Consider the following 5,949-nt stretch of genomic DNA (forward strand, 5'->3'; position numbering starts at 1 on the left):
TAATCCTTTCAGCCAGGAATGTATTCATTTCAAAATTTTGAATATGTACCATACGTTAGACTCTGATATAAAATAATGAGCAACTATTCTTTCAGAAATAAAGAGATTGAAATCCAGAAGGTAGATTGATTTGGTCACAGTTACATGAGCAGGGAGCAATATGTTTTTATCATGATTATTAGTCTACTAGGAGTTCTGTAAGATATGCAGTATTGCAACTTATATCTTATTGATGTTTATTTTATTTTATCTTGTTTGTTTTTAATCTATTATTGGGTTAGGTTAATGGATCTGCCGATTCTTCATTTTGGTCAAGTTGATCCCATGGGAGCAACTGTTAAATGGCGAATTGGTGGATCATTTTCGACAGTTAAAATTTTTGAGAAAACAAATAAATAGCAGCATGGTAAACCATAAGCCAGTATGTATAAGATAAGAAACTTATACAAATGCATTAGTTGGATTTGGACTTGCAAATACTTTCAGATCTACTTAGTTCTTAGAAAGCATTAATTATGAATGGTGATTTGCACCATCCGTCTTTTAATTATTTTATTTGCAGTGTCAAGGTTTGCTGATTCATGAAACTGTAAATTTGCCAGTCTATTTGGAGAATGAAAATAGTTTTAGCTGAAAGACACTAATAATCTTTATAAGATATTTTAATGCTAGAGAGAATTTAGTGGCTATTAATAGTAATTAGCAAAACAAAATAAACTTTGTGATAATCACTGATAAATGGAAAATAAAATGTTATATACCATTCCTCCAGTGTTTTAATTGTAACCTAGAATTAAAAATATTGTGTTATCTTTGAAACTTATAAAAGACAATTTTCTCAAGAAAGATAAAGTGATATGTTTATGATTTTGTAAAATAAGTTGCAATAACTGATAAATATAGAAAATGCAATTTACCTGACTCCCTAACTCTCTATCTCCTTGCTAAATCTTTCTTACAATGGTTATACATGAACTTTCACAAGAATCATTGAATATATACAATGCCACGGATATCAGAAAGGGTGACAATAGCCTAGAAAGGCTGAATAAATTCTGCAAGCCAATTATCACAGAAGAAGCAGGTGAAAACCATGCCTCTAGTAACAAAAGACAATATTATGCAATTTATGGCTTAGAACCCAGAATATGCTCAGAAAGGAACAAACTAAAAGTAGTGATTTGGTACAGCATTGAAAATGGAAATATCAGAGCAAAATCTGTAAACAAAAGTCTTAAATCCTATTGACCAAACTGCCATAAAATTACCCATCTGTAATGGATAGAATGAAAGTGAAAAGAAAGTGAAGTTGCTCAGTCATGTCTGACTCTGCCACCCCATGGACTGTAGCCTACCAGGATCCTCCGTCCATGGGATTTTCCTGACAAGAGTACTGGAGTGGGTTGCCATTTCAGTGGCCCCCAAAATATATGTGCACACACCAACCACTGGAACCTATGAATATGACTTTATTTGGAAAACGGGTCTTTGAAAATCTAGCTAAGCATTTTGAGATTAGATCATTCTGGGTTACCAGAATGTTGTTTAAACCAACGGACAATTATCCCTGAAAGAGAAAGGCAAATGGAGATAAGATAGAGAAAAAGAAAAGACATAGACAAAGAGAGGCAAGGAACAGATTTTCTCCTTGAGCCTCTTCAGGCAACACAAATCTGCCTTCACACTTATCTCTAACTTCTGACCTCCTGAGCTATCAAATAATGTTTGGTTAAGTCAAAAAATCCGGGTAATTTGTTACAGAAGTCACAGGAAACTAAAACACCTACCCTCCCCCTGATAAAGGAATGAAAGTTTGTTCTCTCTGGGGAGGTTGGTTCAGAGTATCTGGGAATGTGAAGTATAATTGAAGGCAAAGGAATATACAATAAAAAAAAATGAGGTAAATAGGAAGTATACATAGTGAACAGAGAAGTATTTACTACACGTGCTGCATTTCTGATTATGAGGGAAGCCACATTGACCCAGCATACCAAAGTTTTTTTCTTTTTCTTAAGAAATGTATCAGCCCCAAAAGTGAAAGTGAAAGTGTGTCAAACTCTTTGCAACCCCATGGACTGTTGCCTGCCCAGTTCTTCTGTCCATAGAATTCTCTAGGCAAGAATGCTGGAGTGGGTTGCCATATCCTTCTCCAGGAGATCTTCCCGACCCAGCAATGGAACCTGGGTCTCTCACATTTTGGGCAGATTCTTTACTATCTGTATCACCGGGGATGCCCCAACCAAACCCAAGTGAAAGTGAAAGTGAAGTCACTCAGTCGTGTCCGACACTTAGCAACCCCGTGGACTGCAGCCTACCAGGCTCCTCCGTCCATGGGATTTTCCAGGCAAAAGTACTGGAGTGGGGTGCCATTGCCTTCTCCGACCCAAAGGACATGTCAAATATTGATGGTAGTTAATTTTCCTTAAATAAAATACGTGGTGGCAATTTCAGTAGTGCACGATGATACTTATGCTCTACTCACCAAAGACAAAACTTTCGTTGAAGTCTTTGATGTAAGCAGATCCAATATATTTGAGGAAAACAACTAAAATTAAAAAAAAATAATAATAATAAAGTAGATAAACAGAAACTAAAGTAAAAAGAAAGTTTCACATACTGCATATGAAAATGTAAAAAAAAAAAAAAAGATGACTCAGATTGACAGAGAAGATATATTTTATTGACATAAGAGTGTATATGAGTAAACTTATGGTTGATTCATGTTAATGTTTGGTAGAAACCAATGCAATACTGTAAAGCAATTATTCTTTAGTTGAAAATAAATAAATTTTAAAAAGAAAAAAAAAGAGTGCATAGAGTGAATCTTTTACAAAACAAATAAAGATTTTTCAGGGTTTAAAGGGTTTAAAATGTTAGAAAAAAATTGAACAAGCATGAGAATTGTATATAGAGGCAAGAAAATGTATTTTTAAATTGTACCCAGGGTGGGGGAAAACAAAAAAGGCTAGTGGAGATATTCGAATATCGAACCAGGAAGTCCAAAAACTAAGAAATGGTACTCAAAAATTTAAAATAAAATTACAGAAAAGAAAGTATATGCTAGAAAAAATGCAATTTCTGCATGTTAGAGAACAGTAAGGTTGAAAAGGTCTACTGAGTGTCCAACAGAAAGAATTTTTTAAAACTCTATATCAGGACATATTACAAAATTTTGCAATTTAACGTACCAAAGATAGAAGAAAGTATTCTAAAAGCCTTCAGAAAAAGCACACAAACAGAAATTTAAATGATTGAATATTACAGTTTCAGAAACCATTAAATAATCCTGAAATCCATATTATAAAGAACAAAGAAATTAAAAATTCTGAACGCAACCATTTTCTCTGTGAGAATTCTATGCTAATCATATAATTAGGCATGTGTGAATGTAAAATAGTCACATTCCTAGATATGTAAGTACTTTCACCATTCTCAGAAAGTTACTGAAAAGTATCTTGTACACCCGTGGCAGATTCATTTTGATGTATGGCAAAACCAATACAATATTGTAAAGTAATTAGCCTCTAATAAAAAAAAAATTTTTTTTTTAATTTACTTAGTAAAGCAAGGAGTTCCAACAACAAAGGAAATGACAGAAGCCCAAGAGGACACCAAAAAGTAATCCTCAACCGTATGCTATTCAGCACTTCTGGAGAGCACTCAGGTTCAGCTTGGATTAAAAAGCAAACCTTAGAATTATTATCGGGGCCTCCAGCCTCTTAACAGAAAGTGTGTTGGTCATTTAGAAATAAGTAATAAAATTAAATACATGAAAATTTGATATATGTTAGAAAAAGAAAACAATTCCAAAAAGTTGTAAAATAAAACATTAATTCAGCATATGTGATCTTAAAAAAAAATAAAAGATGTAAATGAACTAATTATAAAACAGAAAAACAGAAACAGACTCATGGACTTTAAAAACCAATTTATGCTTACCAGAGGGGAAATGTGGGGGAGAGGAATAAATTCAGAGTTTGGGGTTGACATATTCACAACTTTTTTGCTGTTTTTCAGTTGTTAAGACATGTCTGACTCTTTGTGACTCCATGAACTGGAGCATGCCAGGGTCCTCTGTCCTTCACTATCTCCCAGAGGTTGCTCAAATTCATGTCCATCTATAGGCCCCTTCCTATGTAGTCGGTACTAACTACAGGGTTTTAATAACTGTCTTTTGGGCTCTGTGGGAGAGGGAGGGGGGGATGATTTGGGAGAATGTCATTGAAACATGTATAATATCCTATAAGAAACGAATCGCTAGTCCAGGTTCGATGCAGGACACAGGAAGCTTGGGGCTGGTCACTGGGATGACCCAGAGGGATGGTATGGGGAGGGAGGTGGGAGGGGGGTTCAGGATTGGGAACACGTGTACACCCGTGGCAGATTCATGTTGATGTATGGCAAAACCAATACAATATTGTAAAGTAATTAGCCTCTAATTAAAACAAATAAATTTAAATTAATAAAAAATAAAGTACCATATTTGTAAAAAAAACCAAAAAATTCATGTCCATTGAGTCAGTGATGCTCTCTAACCATCTCATCCTTTGCTGCCCGCTTCTCCTTTTGCCTTCAGTCTTTCCCAGCATCATGGTCTTTTCCAGTGAATTGGCTGTTCACATCAGATGGCCAAATTACAGGAGCTCCAACTTCAACAGAATTCCCTCTGAAGAATATTCAGGGTTAGGGTTACATAAAATAGATAATCATCAAGGACCTACTGTATACCACAGGGAACTATACTGAAAATTCTGTAATAACCTACATGGAAAAATATGAAAAAGAATAGATATATGTATATGTATAACTGAATCACTTTATTGTGCACTGGAAACTGTATCAATATTATAAAATAACCATATTTCAATATAAAAAATAATTTTAAAAGGGTAACAAATAAATCACATCAAAACAGTTTATTCTGGGATGGAAATTCATAGCAGGTTGTACAGCTGATAAGCACATCACTCATTGTCTGTGGTTCAGCAGGCACTCTGACAGACTTTTTAGTATCTTTTTTTCTTTCCTTTGGGTTTAGAAACACTTTTTAGCCTCAGTTTTGGGGTTTACATAACAGTCTCTGTGACCCCAACATTTTCTTGGAGACTATCTTCTGATTCTTTGGCACTGTTTTGATTTAGACTCAATCTTTTCCTTTCCAGTTCCATTTTCATTGAAATTAAAATCATAGTTCTGTGCTGGTTTCTGTTTCTTTTCTTCTGTTTTCAGCTTTTGAAAAATCTCTTCCTCTGAATTGGCATTCAGAAAAGTTTGAGGTCCTGAAAATCTCCTCCTCCAACTGTTGTTTTAACAAGGCAACCAATGCTTCTTTGAATGATTCCTCATAGCCTTTTCGGTCTTGAAAGACTTATAAGGGATGCCATCATAAAGTTCTGCGCCCTCGGCCTCGCCACTGTCTTTACCATCCTGTCCAATCCTGGTCGTCTTCACCTGATCCATCTCCAAAAATATGCGCCCATCTCCCTGATAAATACCGCCATCCAGCTCTGATTGTACTGCTCTGCCAGCTTGGCCTGTTTGAGCTTCTTGCCGCCTCATCACCTCAGCTTTCTCGCCTTCTCTGCATTTTGTTCTTCCACGGGTTTTATGAGCATGCAAAAATGAGCATAGTTAGACTGACCTGTTTGGTGTTATGAAAATAAAAACTCAGATTTCCCTTATAGAGACTATTTTCATTTAACAATTAAAAATTCTTATCCAGAAAAAAATGAAAATACATCAGAAAATGGTTTATCTTTCCATTGTGAAGAAATATCTATATAGTCATAAAGATGCAAATTCTGAAAATTGGTATAACAAAAATATGCTATAAATAAGCAGGCAAGATTTGGCAGAAAAGGAATTTCAAACATACTTTCTGTGATATTAAGATAAAAATGGCTATTTCTATATAAAATAAAAAAATGTCATTTTCAAATCTGTAGTTAA

The 5,949-nt window shown here is 34.8% G+C and overlaps 1 pseudogene; it reads right to left on the minus strand.

Annotated features, from left to right (window-relative positions):
* Positions 1-4,906: 4,906 nt before the first annotated feature.
* On the minus strand, positions 4,907-5,615 carry LOC102283257 (dnaJ homolog subfamily C member 21 pseudogene; annotated as a pseudogene).
* Positions 5,616-5,949: the final 334 nt, after the last annotated feature.

This window comes from Bos mutus, chromosome 12, assembly GCF_027580195.1.
Source record: "Bos mutus isolate GX-2022 chromosome 12, NWIPB_WYAK_1.1, whole genome shotgun sequence".
Taxonomy (NCBI): domain Eukaryota; kingdom Metazoa; phylum Chordata; class Mammalia; order Artiodactyla; family Bovidae; genus Bos; species Bos mutus.